The following is a 16,361-nucleotide window of genomic DNA, read 5'->3' on the forward strand; positions in this document are numbered from 1 at the left end:
GTGCAGTTTCTGCAGTTGTTTTTAAGAGTGGGACTGTGGAAGATACCGAGGCTTCATGTCAATGATTTATTCCACGTCTGCCTCTCCTTGAATGTTTTCTAATTGTAAATGTAGTATTCCTTTACTCTGGAACATATAGAAACATAAAAAGGAATAATTAGTATCTATAAGTCTAGTATTCAGAAATAACTGATTTTTCACCAAACACTTCCGCAGCAACTATCGGTAATCCTCTAAGAATTAGGGAATGATCACACCTCTCCCTTCCTTGCAATTTCTGTCTGTATATTTCTTCCTGTGTAACATGTGTCTGGCATCTTATGCATTATACAGTTACAGATATTTATACTAGGACTTATATTCAATAACTTTGAGCGACTTGTTGTTTTTAATTTGGACTGTTACAGATGTTTGCCTATATAGCAGGAAGACCTGCCTCGCTGTTACTGCACTTAGAGCTGTAAACCATATTATAATGTGGAATTGGTTTAATTTACCATTTGTGCTGTCTAGGATGCAACCTTTTGAGGAAGACAGGTTTTAAATGTATTTAAATCCAGATAAATCTTTTTTTTTAAGTTGGGAAAAACAGAACAATAAGCAAGGCTGATTTCTTAGTTTTATTTTATCTACATTAGAGATTATTTTATTTTTCTAAAAGACAATCATCTCAAGCAGGATCCAACATATACAGCGCTTCTTGGGGTAGCGTATTTTATAAAAGCTCCATCAGAGTTAAATTTCACAGGAGAGCTTTTTGCTCAATTGTATTTTTTTACTTTTTTAAAACCTTCCTACTATAGCATCTGATGCTCAGGAAGTATTTATTGAATGAATAAATTCAGTGGTGGGTACTATTTCTTTTGCTTCTCCATTTTTGTCATGGCCGATTTTAGGTTATTTAATGTTCATCTCCCTCATCAGAGGCCGAGGCCTGAAAAAAGGGCTTGTATCTCAACCTTATTTAAATAACATTTGAAGTTATGGATAAGAAATTTCAGTTATATCACACTGATTTGTGTGGACAGCTGTTTGGGCTAGCTGTATTTTCATTAATTTTATTTGCATAATTATTTTCGATTGTGAATGAGTATCAGTGCTGACCTTAGTTATAATTTACTTGTAAGTTTAGTATCGTAGCTAAAATACATTTCAGTTTTTCAACATGTATTTATGTGGATTTACTACTAAGGTTGTTCTTCATGTCCGGGGAGGCGATAGTTTATATAAATTACATCCATCTGAATAGTAATGGGATCTGTTTGATAGGCTTTGTCTAAAAGGCTTTTACTTTTTGGGAAAAAAAGTCACTATAGGCCATTGGTATGCTTTAAGTAGCTCTGCCCCTAACTCAGCAAAATGAACAAATCAGTATTTATGCATTTGTGTTTCTTTGCCTTTCAGAGTTACCATATTGTAGAATCTCCCCCATGTCTCTTAATTCATCTTTTAATTTTTATTTATCAAGTTAGAGGTGATTTGATAGTTAAGTTGGGAAGAAGTTGGATTAGAGTTTGAGTTCTAAGTTTACCTTGTCATTGACTAGTTGTATGTCCTTTAACAAGCCATGCAAACATCTCATTTTCTAGTTTTCACATATGTAAAATAATCTTGTACTAGATCATTAGTAAGCTTCAGTAACAGCCCTAAAACTAATAATAGTCTTGATGCCAAATGTGTTCATTTTTTTTCTTTTGAATTTCTCCAAATATGAGCAGGGTAATGGTAGACATAGGTTTTATGGTAGCTAGATGAGGCATGTGCATTTTTCTCTTTAAAGAAAAATATTTTGAACTGTGCCTTCCATTTTGTTTCTCTACTGATGTTCTAGAAAACTTGTGAACAGTTTAACAAAGCAAACCAAAGCAAAGCTTCCCCCCCATTACCACCACATATCATTCTACTGTATCTATAATACTTATATAGTAATGCTTTTTCCTTAACCCTTAAACGTTTTGCATATTCGCAGCTTAGTTTTGAAACCTTATTATGTATCTTCCCAATTCTTTAGGTTTAAAGCCTTATACAACAACAATATTGTTATGATGTTAAACTTTTGAAGTGGGTTATTTGGTTAGGTTAAGATAGTCAGGACCTGAATTAAATTGCAGTACATTGTGATTGTGTATGTAATTATTTCATCGCTTGTTTTTGTTCCATTGAACATTGTATTGCAGCCTTAAAAATACTTGTATGGTACTTAGTAAGTAAGTACTATTTTATCATGCTTTTTACAGATTGTGGTGGAGAGAAAGTAGGTCATTTGAGGCTTCTAAATATTCCACACTCAACTCCAAAATATTCGTAGACTGATGTTGGCTCTGTGTACCAACTAGTATTTTCCTGCATATTCTCTACCATTTAGAACTTTGAAAAATTAATTTTTTAAGGTCTTGTAGGCTTTTTTTTAGCCTGCATTTTTCATCCATAGGAAATCAGGTACATTAGTCATTTTTTCTGTCATTTTTAAGCTTCATGTTTCACTGAAAAGCTTACATATTCCTTTAATTTTACTTCTGTTGACAAGGAGAATTTAAATTTAGTCTCTTTCTGTGGGTTAATATTGTTTTATGAGAAAGCTGTTACAGTATACAGTTTAAATATATATGCATAAACAGCTTTTAAAATAACATTAAGCTTTTACATCAATTCTTTAAGAGAAACTCCTCACACAGTCATAATTTTCCTGTCTTGTGAGGAGAAAGGATTAACGAGTGATTTAAGGAGAAAGTGTGATGAGTGGAGACAAATGATGGTTATCAAATTTAAAGTACTTCTAATAAGATGTACATAGTTATTCTTGGATGTCTGTAGGTGAATATATTACTTCATAATTTGAAAGTTATTTCAAGTAACAGTAGGGCCTTATTTTTCCAGTGTAGTCAGGGAATGAGGTGCTCATATTTTCCATGTTATTAATGTCTGAGTTAAGCTTAAAATTCTCCCATTAGCTAGAGTGCCCTACTCAGCATTAATTGTGGAGTACAGTCTTCTGAATAACTGAAGCTTTTAATTTAAGTGTTCAAATTTAAGCCATAATAAATAACAATATTTAAAATATTTTGGGTGAACTGCTTTTAAAAATGGATGACACATTTCCCTACCTTCTTTAAAAAGACTCTCTAAAGAATAATAAAATCCTTATTAAAGACTTCACTCTGAATCTGTTTCTGTGAATATGCCCTCTGCAGTGGCTGCCCTGGGGACTCTTGAAATACATAGAGCTTTTTGCTACATGGCCCCTGAAGATTGTCTTTCAAGTTTTTTATCTGGTTTTGTATTCTACTGTCGCCTCCTAGCAAGTTGTTATTTCTTACAACTTTGCCTGTTTCTGGCAGCTCTTTCCTTTATGCTTCCATCCTCACATGCTTCTTATAATTGGTTGTGATCTAGGAAAGCAGATAAGTAAATTTATCATATGTTAAAAAAAAAAAAAAAGGCACCCAGAGGCCTTAGTTAAGTGAGTGATCTTTAGCACTCTGAACTTCACATTCTACTTGATGAATAATCAGAAAAAAGGTCTATTCCTATGCTTGAACTTGGTGGGTGAAATGCAGATACGTAAAATGTTACTGAGTATTATTGACAATATAATCCTTTAACTTAAAATCCAGTGACTTACTCTACTTGTTACTATTGGCTTGAGTATCCCTCATGAGACTGTTCATCCCTTGGCTATAGTGATTATATTTTTGGTGAAAGTTCTTTTAGTCATGCTATGTGTGGCAGAACTTGGGGTCTGGTCTTTGATCAACACTGTTAGTTGTATTCTCTTGGAGCAGGTTCAGTATCATTTCTAAGGATTGTTAGAGCCCTGATAGTAGGTATTCCCAACCGAGGTAGCATGATAATCTTTTCAGCTATTGGTCCTGGATAAGCTTCTCAGCATTCATAGAAGGTTATTATCTCTTTCCCTAGCTAAAATGTGTTCATACTCAACTTACAGAGAATAGCTGTCCTCCACACATTTACCTGCACTGCTTATCTTCACTGCTGATAGATAAATTTGAGAAGCTCAGTTGAAAGATAAGATACTCAGGGGAGAATATGTGAAGCTTATCCACTGTTGTATTCAGTCTTACAGGTTTAAAAGATCTGTCTCTGAGTCGATCCAAATCATCAGAAAGCAGTTGGGTATGTTCACACACTCCTTTCACCAGTTGCTTTTACAAAATTGTGTATTGGTAAGATTCCGCTAGCCTATATTGTGGGTCATCAGAAGAAGCAGTCACAGGTCTTCTTGACATTGTTGTCAAGAACATCATTATGTCAAGAAGTGTCTTCTTTTTGTAAAGATTTCTGTGAGAAATATCGGTCTTATTTTAGTGCCAAGAATTCTATCTCTAGGCAGTTGGTGTATTTATATCTACTGGACACAAATGTGTAACTGACAACTTCTCTTTTCTTACACGGCTTTAGAAATTTTAGTATTAAATCTGTAGCCAAGCTTTAAATGATAGGTAGAACATGGGAGTATTGCATTTAGCCTTATTCTTAGCTGTTCTTTGTTTCCACATTTTTCATATAAATTATTACTGGGGCACCTGAGTGGCTCAGTGGGTTGATTCTGACTCCTTTTTTTTTTTTTTAAGTTTATTTTTATTTATTTTGAGAGAGAGACCAAGCAGGGGAGGGACAGAGAGAGGGAGGGACAAGAAAGGGACAGCTTGCACCATCAGTGCAGAGCCCCATATGGGGCTGTAACTCACAAACGGTGAGATGATGACCTGAGCTGAAATCTAGAGTGGGACAGTTAACTGACTGAACCACCCAGGTGCCCCAAGATTCCGACTCTTGATTTCTGGTCTCATGATTTCATGGTTTGTGGGATGGAGGCTGTGCCTGACAGTATGGAGCCTGCTTGGGATTCTTTTCTCTCTCTCTCTCCCCCTCTCTCTTTTTCTCTTTTCTGCCCTCCCCTACTTGCACATGTGCATGCTGTCTCTCTCAAAATAAATAAACATTAAAAAAATAATTACTGATTTATAATCTGTATACAGAAAGTGCACATAGCTCAGTGAATTTTTTGCAAAGAGAACACTACAGTGTAACTAATACCCAGGTCAAGAAAAAGAACGTTACCCTTCATATATTTAAACATTCTTAAATTTTTCTCAAACATGTTGGTAGTTTTGAATATGTATATCTTTTTAAACCTATTTGTTTATATTTTTTATATTGTAACAGATCATTAAAATTTTTTTCAATCTCTTTTTTTCTCGCTGATACATAGACATAAAATCAACCTTGTAAAATACTTGTTTTGTGATCTAGTAATCTTAACAAGGTTTACTTATTAATTCTAACAGATTTTCTGCAGTTTTTTTTTTAAATTTTGAATATAGTCATGTCATCTGCTTGTTTTATTTCTTCCTTTTTCAACTTTTACACCTTTGTTTTCTTGTTTTGCTGTACTCCCTAGGACCACATTATTGTAGAAAATATTAACAATTTTACCATGAAGCAGATATTTGCAATCAAATGTTTTTTCTATCTACCAAAATAAACATAATTTCTCTCTCTTTTTTTTGGTTTATGTGGTAAATTATATTGATTGACTTTTGGAGGTTAAACTACTCTGGAATAAAAACATGTGCTATATTGTTAACTTTTTAATATATATTTTATATATATAATATATATAATATATGCTTTTACATATATATTTTTAATATATTTTATATATAGCATATATATTAATAATATATATTGAGTTAATATTCCATTTGGGATTTTTGCATATATGTTCATGAAAGAGATTTATCTGTAATTGTTCTTATAGTGTCCTTGTTTAGTTTTGTCATTTAGATTATCTGACCTTATAAAGCAAGTTGGGAAATATTCCTCTGCAGAAGAATTTGTGTAAGATTAGATTATTTCTTTCTTAAACTTTTGGAAGAATTCACCAGGGAAGAAATTTGAACTGCTAATTGTTTTTGTGGGAAGTCTTTTAGTAACAGATTTAATTTATTTAATAGACACTGTAGAATTCAGATTTCCTTTTACTTCTTGAATCAGCCTTCAGTGAGTTCTTCATGTGTGTTATCAAATTTATTCCTAAGACCTTTAAAATATCCTCTTAAAATATTTTTTTATTCTTTAAAAAAAGTCTGTAGTATTTCTTTCCTTACCCTTTATTTAAGTTCTTGTTCTTTTTCTAATTTCTTGTGATGGGGTTTTATTTAGATTACTGTTTTTCAGCCTTTCTTTTCTAGTAAATACCTTTTAAGTACAGATGCCCTTCTTGGACATTACTTTGGAATTGTTCACAAGATTTGAAATGTTGTGTCTTTATTATTAATTTGTTTCAATTGTTTTCTAATTTATGTTGGGATTTCCTCTTCAACTCAGGGATTATTTAAAAAATTTTTATCTTTCCAACAGTTTAGGGTTTTCTATTTATTTTTAGATACTGATTTCCAACTTAATTCTACTCTACGGAGAACATATTCTGAAAGCTTTTAAACTTTTGACATTTTGTTTATGCTTGCTTTATGATACAGCATATGGTTAGTTTTGATAAATACTTCATGTATATTTGAAAAACATATATATTCTGTCATTGATTGCATGTTCTGTCTCTGCTAGTTAGATCTAAGTATGTTAATTTTGTGATTCCTATTTTCTGTAACCTTACTGGTTTTTGTATGCTTAGTCTATCTGATTTTGAGAGGTATGTTAAAGTCTGTCTCTGAGTGTACATTTGTCTATTTCTTCTTTTAGTGTGTCATTTTAGCTGTCAGTATTTTGCTGGTATGTGCAGATTAAGAGTTGTGATCTCTTCCTAGGGGTTGGATTATTTGTCATCATGAAATGTCTTTAATACTGTTACTGCCTGAAAGTCTATTTTGTCTGCTATTAGATAAAACTCCTTTCTTTCAGCCAATGTTTGTATGTATGATGTATCTTTTTCCACCCTTAACTTTTAATCTTTTTGTCCTTAAACATTTTTATTTATATGTTTATTTATTTTCGAGAGAGTGAGCATGAGCAGGAGAAAGGCAGAGAGACAGGGAAACACAGAATCTAAAGCAGGTTCCAGGCTCTGAGCTGTCAGCACAGAACCTGAAATAGGGCTCGAACTCATGAACCAGGAGATCATGACCTGAGCTGAAGTCAACGTTTAACTGACTGAGCCACACAGGCGCCCCTTAATCTTTTTGTCCTTAAATATAACGTGTCTCATAGGCAGGATAGAATTGAATTTTGCCTCTTATCCAATCTTTTATTTGGAGTATTTAGTCGATTTACATTTAATGTTATATTTGGGTTTATAGCTACCATTTAACTCTTTGTGTTTACTTTTTTTTCTTCTTATATGTCAGTAAAGTATTTTTTATTTATTCCACTATTCCAGTTTTTCTAGGGACTTGTTAGTCATATATTCTTTTTCATTTTCTATATATATGATTGCTATCCTTTTAGCAGTTACTCTTGATTTGTTACAGTGAAATATAAATCTAACTCTCACTGCTTCTCCAGTAGTGTTAGAACCATTTATTCATTCTCATCCTGAGACATTTTAAGTCTACATATATTTTACATTCTACAAGATTCTTTTATTACTGTATTTTACACTTGATATTCAGGCAATACACGTTTGCGTTTACCAACATATTTACCCATGCCATTGATCTTCCATCAAGTTTGGAAAGATTTGGCTAATTTTTTTTTTTTTGTAAATTTTTTAAAATGTTTATTTTTGAGAGAGAGCGCGTGCACGTGCATGCGCTTGCATGAGTGGGGGAGGGGCAGAGAGAGAAGGAGACATAGAATCTGAAGCAGGCTTCAGGCTCTGAGCTGTCAGCTCCTGATGCAGGGTTGGAACCCATGAACTGCGAGATCATGACCTGAGCTGAAGTCGAACACTTAACCAACTGAGCCACTGGGCGCCCCTTGGCTAATATCTTTTTAACCTTCAATTACATATATGATAAATTTTACCAGGATCCACTTGCCTTATATCCTTTTCTGTATTTTCTCTTCATTTCCTCTGTGCTTCAGTTTGTTTATTTTCTATTGACTTCTCTTTTCATTAATCTTGTCTTCTGATGTTTCTCATCTAGTGTTTAACTCATTAAATGAGTTTTTAATTTCATATAGTCCTAGAATTTTAATTTGATTCCCTTTTAATAAACTCTAGTCTTCTGATAGAAACGCCTATCTTTTTATCTATATCCATCTTTTCCTGTATTCCCTAGGTCATATTAATCATGGTTATTTTAAAGTTCTCATCACTGATTTGGAATATTTGGATTGTCTTGCGTCTCTTTTTTTGTGTTTTCTCTCTTCCTCTCTTTGTCATGCAGTCTTATTTTTTGGCATATTTAGGTTTGTTTTTTTTTTTTATTGAATGCCAGAGAGTATGTATTAAATTTTTCTTTAGCACTTTTATTGTTCATTAAATGCCATTATACTTACCCTATTGCCAACCATCATGTCAAATGTATTAATTAGAACAGAGTAGAAAAAGATCACGGAGTAAACAGGTGGAGTCCACTCATCCATTTGAACAAAACATGGCCGAGGACATTCTAATGCCCAGGGCTCGTAGTATAGGATAATGCTCACTTTCCTTACTGATGTTATCTTCCTTTGGAAGATAGAATGGTAGCTGATCACCATCCAGTCAGGAATTATGCTGAATCCAGGCTGTATGCCAACCCTGTTAAGTCTTGCTCAGCCTTTCATTTGCCTCTGACCATCCAGGGTTTTCAACCTAGGTTTGATGTATTTTTCAGCACCCTTTCTCTGGTAGTCCTAAAGTATTATTTTGTTTTCTGGAACTACCAAATGCTTTATTCTGTTTTTCAGAGACTTTTTGATTAGGATTTTAGTCTCCTGATGACAACGTGTTGGAGGCCTTCCCAAGTCTCTTCCAAAAGCTTTCCTGGTTTTTCTGTTCCCCACTAGCAGCCTTCTTTGGGAGTCAGACCCTCCACACTCAGAATTGGCAGATGTTTCTGGGTAAAAGCAGCTATAGCAGTCAATTGATTTTTGAGCCTTTCTCTTTCTGGAGTCTTAGCCTCTCTAATTCTTATTGTTGGAGCCACTCTCTGCAGGCTTCAAACATAAGATTTCTGTAATTCTTCCCCCTCCCCTCCAGTTTTGCTAGATGTATTCTGTGGGAGCACTGGTCTACCACCATTTATTCTGTCCTCCTTAGAAGTGGAAGTCTAATCTCATGTTTTTTATCTTCTTCCTAGTTTTAATTTATGCAGCCAACTGATGGTATTTTATATGCCCCCATAAGTAATCTTAAGTCTTTCTGGAATAGGTTATATAAATAAATATAGCACCAACTGTGCTGTAACCTAATTATCTTTTGTCTTTTACTAGAATGTGAATTTCTCAGGTACTGGAATCATAATTTATTCAGCATCTAGTTTATTTCCAGCATTTAGTACACAGGAGGCATATTTATCAAATGAGGTAATTGTAATTAATGCAAAATAATAGGATAGACATTTCCAAAATAAGGGTGAAGGTCGAATTAAAGAATCATCATCACTTAATTTTTGAAAGTCACTCGAAGGATTAATCTCTGGTGATAGTAGAATTTTAAACATCTAATAGCGTCAGCAGAAGAATTTGCTTTCTTTTGGAGTCACTCTAATTGGAATTTAATGAGGAAATGGAAAAATAAAAATTCATCTCTTCCAGTGTTTGAAAAATAATAGTAAAAATGGTGAGGCTGAAGTAAACAAATATATTTTTTGGTATTTCTTTACCAAAGCAATCTACTTTAATTTTCAATTGTATAGAAGCTATTTCACAAAAATAGGTTAAAAAAATATAAAATGCATACTATTTTAAAAGTATTATTGAAAAGATAGAAAATGTATATAATACACACATTTTTTTCCATTGAATAAAATGACATTGTCCATTTTCTACAGTGATGGTGATTGTCCTTAGAAGAGGATAACAATATCTCCCACATATTCAAATTTAAGTTTCAAATTAATTGAAAATTGATTTTGAAATTTTAAATTTCTCTTAGTATTTATAGTTAAAAAACACATCTGTTGTATTCCAGATGTAGTGTCAAAATTAACATTAAAAATATCAGTTAAAATTTTAATAAATTAAAAAAACCCAAAACATCTATGCTTAACATATGAAGAAAATACATTAATGCATGCAGAATATGCTTTTTGGAGGAAAAATATTAGATTGAGCATTTATGACTGGTCATGGAAATTCTTTAATTGAAGCAATTTCTGTTTCACTCAGATTTATGTTTGGTTAAGCCTAACATTGGTAGAATTAAAACCCAAAAAAATCAAAACCTATGCATTTCCTCTTATGTTGTGCTTCCTTCAGCGTCTGTGATGTGTCTGAACTGAATCTAAATCATGTATTGGGTATATGTGTTTATATTTGAGCCATAGAATCAGAAACTGGGAACCTTCATTTTCTTAGCATTTCTGGTGTTCATAAACCATGATTACTGTCTACTAAGTTTTTTAAAAATTCAGTTCACATACAAACACTTGAAATTCTTTTTTCTATGCTTAGATGTTACTAAGTGAAACGTTGATGCTCTAAAAAGAAAGGGGATGTGTGCTAACATTTAATAACTTTTGTGTAAGTTGAAACTGTATTAAATACTTTATATTTTATTTATTTATTGTGAGAGACAGTGCAAGTGGGGCAGGGTCAGAGGGAGACGAGATGGAGAATCCCAAGCAGACTCTGTGCTGCCAGCGCAGAGCCCAGTGTGAGGCTTGAACTCACGAAAGGCAGGATCATGACCTGAGCCAAAGCTAAGAGTTGGACGCTTAATGGACAGAGCCACCTAGGCTCCCCAAATGCTACCTCTTTTAATCTTCACAATTATTTGGTAATTGATTACTGAGAAAACTGAGGTTCAGAGAAGTTAAGTGTCTTGACAAGGAATGGATAATAGCAGAGCCAGGTGTGAATCCAGGGCGTTCTGATATTAAAGTTCTTGTTCTTCCTCTTGCTGTACTGCTACCTTGAATATCTAGTTTACTAGTTTACCTATGTTAAAATATGTTACTTGAATATTTCTGTTTGTCATTTGATAAAAAACAGTTAGATTCCAAAAGGATATGTGATCTAAGTGTATAAAATATTCTTGGGCCTTCTGGGTGGCTCAGTCAGTTAAGCATCAGACTCTTGATTTCAGCCCAGGTCATGATCTCATAGTTCATGGGATCAAGCTCCCTGTAGAACCCCAAGCCCCATGAGGACTCTGCACTGTCAGTGCGAAGCCTGCTTGGGATTCTGTCTCTCCTTCTCTCTGCCCTACCCCCACTCGCATTATCTCTGTCTTTCAAAATAAACAAGCTTAAAAAAAATCAAGTATTCTTTATTAACATGATTTTAATTTGGAGTTCTTTCATATAAGAAATTTAATGAAATAATTTATGTTAAGATGGAAGTTTTCTTGTTTGATAGCTTCTAATTTTAGATGTGTATTTTTATTGGAAATTTTTTGTCTTATCCCTTTTTTTAAAAAGATAGTGCATCTAATATTTTTCATGTTGGGCAATCTGTTGTCATCTATCTGCTTATATAGTAGTGTAATACAATTATATAGATTATCTTCCTTAAAGTACCTAGATTAACAGTTTTCTTTAAAAGAAATTTTATCACTACAGGTGAGGAAAATATTTTAAATTACACTTTTCTCTGTCTCTCCTTTTAATTTTTAGATTTGGCAAAATTTTTAGAAATAATAATCACTATAATAGAGACTTTTAGGTTACACATTCCAGAGAAAATGGTTGGGACTTTTCTCCCCTGTGTTCCAATAGAACTTTGGTTATAGAAATGGGCAACTGGTTGGATTTGGCCCATGGATACTGGTCTATAGACTCCCAGTAAAAGGAAATAGGAAAATAATTTTTTTCATTATAAAAACTTTTAACTTTTATAATTTCTATTTATGGTTATAATTATGTTACAAATCTTTGACTAGTAGAAGGAATTAATTTAATATAGTATAATAGTTTTTAAACATAGTTTTGGTAACTATCTCGTTTTTCTTGGTATGTTGCCACAGGGAAAAAGGTAGTTTATGCTTTTTTTAGGTTTGAAGGGCTTGTTCACAATCATTCTTTCTTATTTATGATCTAACAAAAATTTTCTTTGGGTTTTGGAAGTGGAAAAGGGAATCTTTTCAGACAGAGACATTTTAAAAACTGTGCTTAATTATAAGACTCTTTTATGTAAATTTTTGAATTTTTAATTCTTATGTAAAAGCTGTTACTTAGACTTGAATTGGTATTTTTAGACATTCATCAAATTGTCATTTCATTATTTTAAAATCAGTCCTCTTCAGGAAATAGATGACTAATATTAATGTCATCATTATCAGGAAATAGCTCAGCATCTGTGTGATATTTTTTTTGGTGAATTGAAATTCTTTTTACAGGTTTGGTTTTTATAGCACATCTTAGTTAATGTGTTATGGAGGAAAAGATTTTCATTATTTTGGCATAATGGAGCTAGCTAGCTACATGATTCTAGAGCGGTGGTAAGTGGGATGACTTGGCTAGCTAGAAGTAAAACATGAACTGTAAGGAATTAAGTTACCTTCTGAAATTTTGATTTGTGTTATCAGGAGGAGAGTTAAGATATAAATGATGAAGCAAAGCCAGAAAACTTTCTTTTCTTCCTTTTTCATTATTAACTTTGATGTAATTGAATATTTAAAATGCTTTCTTACCCTTAAATATCTTCATGCTTGGCAATAACAGAATATGTGTCTAATGGTATCCTTTAAGATATGTGAACTTTTATTTTAGTTTTTATTCAGGTGTTGGGTTAAAAGTAATTTAATGCTCTGAGATTCACCATCTTAGGTTTTTGTCATGTAAATAGTGTCTTCTATAGGAATATAAACTGATAACATGATAAAAAGACTCATGTATTTTGTTAACTACTGATTGATATGTATATAGCTCTTGGTGCTACAAAATATAGGTATTCATATCCATGGCCTTTCTTCCCATTAGATTTTACAAAGTAGATCATTTGCTAGGGAATTTTGTATTGTTCCTGGAGGACCATAGTGACTAACATCTTACCAGATTGTTACAGGTAGAAATTGAATGTTCAAACGTAGCTCTTTTCGATGAAATAAGTACTTTGTTATTTTTAAATTTAAAGTTTTTGTTCATTTCATTAATATGCATTACTATCTTAAATGCCATATTTAATTTTTTTTTTAATTTTTAAGATTTTTTAAAATTTTATTTATTGTTTAATTTACATCCAAGTTAGTTAAATGCCATAATTTTTTAAAGCAGTAGGTTACTTTTGCCTTGAATGTGATTGTAGAATCAGACTTCCTATTCTAGTCTACCTAACAAAGATTAGAGGGAAACGTTCAGATATTCCAAAGTTTCCTTTTATTTAGGTCAAAATCCAAACTGTGAGTTTTATTTATTCATTTTAGGAACATTTCTTTTTCATTTTCTTACTGAATAAGAACATTGTACTTATTTATTATTAAAAGTTTGCTGAGGATTGGCAGCTTTTTTTTCATTTATTGTCTATGAAATAGACCTAGGAAACAAAAACAAGTTTTCAGGTTCCTCTTTAGTCTGGTTTATCTGTTTATCTTCTTTTTGTTTCTATTTATCTACTCATGCATTTCATCTGATGTTTATCTGACTTGACTATCTTTTAGGTATAGGAGACCTACTTCATCACTGTTACTTGTTAGCTGTTCATATTTTTTCTTTACATAATGGTTTCCACTTTTGATCTTTTGTTGTAGTTACAGATAGTACTATATACTGAACATTAATCCTCCTTAGCTTTTCTCAGTCAAGGTTACTTGCCCTAACCAAAAAATTATTTGAATAATTGTTTCCTCAGTTCTCTCAAGGAGATATGTGTGTGTGTGTGTGTGTGTGTGTGTCTGTGTGTGTATGTGTAATTACTGCCATCATGGTTACATAAGAGAAAAGTTATTTCATTACATACAAAGAATGCCTTAGTTATTTCATCACATACAAAGAATTACATACAAAGAATGATTCTCAAAGTGTATGCTTGGATCCTCACTCTATCAGAGGTCCAAAAGGTCAAAATTACTTTCTTGTTGCATTGGGGGATGGACTCAACAGGCAATAGGTGTTAAGGAGGGCACTTATGATGAATCACTAAATTCATGCAACCATTATTACATTATATGTTAACTAACTTGGATTTAAATAAAATTTTTAAAAAATTAAAAAAAATTATTTTCTTAATTTTAAGACCTAATTTTCCTTTTTTGTTCCCATTCTTTAACAAGTGTACAATGGAGTTTTCCAGAGCCACGTGGTGTATAATATTAGAACAGATTGAATACAGAAGTAGATATGAGGATTTAGCTATATTCTCTTCAACACAACATTAAAGATGTTTGCAAAGGGGAGCATCTGGGTGACTTAGTTAAGCATACAACTCTTGATCTCACCTCAGGTCATGATCTCATGGTTTGTGGGTTCAAGCCCCTCTGTGCCCCCTCTCTGCCATCAGCACAGAGCCCGCTTGGGATTCTGTCTTTCCTTCTCTCTGCCCTTTACCTGCTTGTGTTCTGTCTGTATCCCAAAATAAATAAACTTTAAAAGAAGATACTTGCAGAGATGTACAACAATGCTATTCTTGGTAATTTTTTGTTTTGGAAGGCAGGATGAGAGAATGCCTGAAGGGTAGACCTGAAGTTTTTATGACCTTTGTAAATAGGAAACTTACAAATCTGCCAAGTGCGCTAGATTTCTCTTATCAGAATGTCCTTTGTCTCTATTTTTGACTGTCAATAATCAATGTGTTTTCCAAGACTTAGTTCAAATGCCACCTCTTCAAGGAAGAAGTATCCTCCTGCATATTCCTAGCACAAGCTAGCATTTTGTTCATATCTTCCTTAAGGAACAATTACAGTTTATCCTACTGCTGTTATGTGTGGTATCAATCTTACTAAAATATAAACTCCTAGAGGGCAGAAACATATCTTCTGCACATTTATATGTTCCTCAGCACAGAGGACAATGCCTTGAACACTGTTGTCAGTACTTGTTCATTTATTTGTAAGCCCTATTTTGAAAGAACAGCAAAAAAAAAAAAAAAAAAAAAAAATTTAAATGCCAATATCACGGCAAGACAAGAGAAAATGTTTATGATTATTAACATATAACAACATTCGTGTAACCACCAAAGTCAGGATACAGGACAGTTCTGTCATCTCAAGCAACTCCCTAATGCCATCCCTTTATAGTCATACCCTATAAAGGGTGACAAATGAATGCCTAAGTAAGGACAATCTGTGAGGAAGGAGGCAATTGAGCTAATTATGAGAGTTGTTAAATAATTAGAAATGTAAACTATGAGGGAGATAAAGGAATACAAACTATTTCTTAGGCTTTAGGCTCGATGGTTATACTATTCAATCAGGACAGAAAACACAGGAGGTAAGTATAAAGGGAAATCTAAAGAGATTTGTTTATATGGATTACATCTAAAAACTCTATACTAAAAACTCTCTTTGCTGCCAGGTGTAATGTATAAGGAAATTATTTAAAAAACTAGTGAAACGTTTATATAGTTAACTAAAATTTAAGTTATTTATATTGAAAGAACACAGCACAGGAGGAGCTGAGAGAGAAAGAGGGAGAGAGAGAGAGGGAGGGAGAGAGAGAAAATTCCAAGCAGGCTCCTCACTGTCAGTGCGGAGCCCCATGTGGGGCTCGAACTCACAAGATCATAACCTGAGCCAAAGTAAGATGCCTAACTGACTGAGTCACCCAGAGGCCCCAATAGTACACTATAATTTAAAACAGAAATATTGGGAATTTTTAAATGTCTTCTCTGTAAAAAATTTACCAAGAGTAGTTTGAACAGTGCTTACATTCTTACTGTATAACTTAAAATACAGGCTGAGCATATTTTCTATACCTTGGTAAATTATTCCTTTCTAAGTCTGGATAGTTTCCAATACATATATTTTTTTGAGAGTGAGAGAGAGGGTGCATGTGAGCAAGGTAGAGAGAGAGAGAGAATCCCACATGGGGCAGAGGGGAAGGGGGAACAAGAGAGAGAAGCCAGGCTCACCCAAAGCAGGGCTTGTGCTCACCTGATTCAGAACTCAAACTCATGAACTGTGACATCATGACCTGAGCTAAAGTCAGATGCTTAACCAGTTGAGCCACCCAGGCACCCCGAGTTTCCAGCATTTTATCCTTTTCACTTTCAACTGTGAAAATCTCTGAGAGGTCCTATAACGTGAAATGTCCTGCCAGTGCCACTTACACTGGGACCTCCTTTTTGGCACAACCACTCTGTTCACTTAAATCAATACATCCTCCTTCACTAAGTTCCTATGGCTGCATACCTGAATT

At 33.3% G+C, this 16,361-nt stretch overlaps 2 protein-coding genes across 5 annotated transcripts in view; one reads left to right on the forward strand and one right to left on the reverse strand.

Annotated features, from left to right (window-relative positions):
* The window catches only part of ABCB1 (ATP binding cassette subfamily B member 1), a 237,249-nt gene that overhangs the window by 167,333 nt on the left and 53,555 nt on the right, over nt 1-16,361 (reverse strand). The gene's annotated exons all lie outside the window — the stretch shown is intronic.
* Nucleotides 1-16,361, forward strand: part of RUNDC3B (RUN domain containing 3B) — a 153,858-nt gene that overhangs the window by 704 nt on the left and 136,793 nt on the right. The window lies entirely within an intron of this gene.

Source organism: Panthera pardus, unplaced genomic scaffold (genome assembly GCF_024362965.1).
Source record: "Panthera pardus isolate Hobbes unplaced genomic scaffold, ASM2436296v1 HiC_scaffold_8, whole genome shotgun sequence".
Lineage (NCBI taxonomy): Eukaryota > Metazoa > Chordata > Mammalia > Carnivora > Felidae > Panthera > Panthera pardus.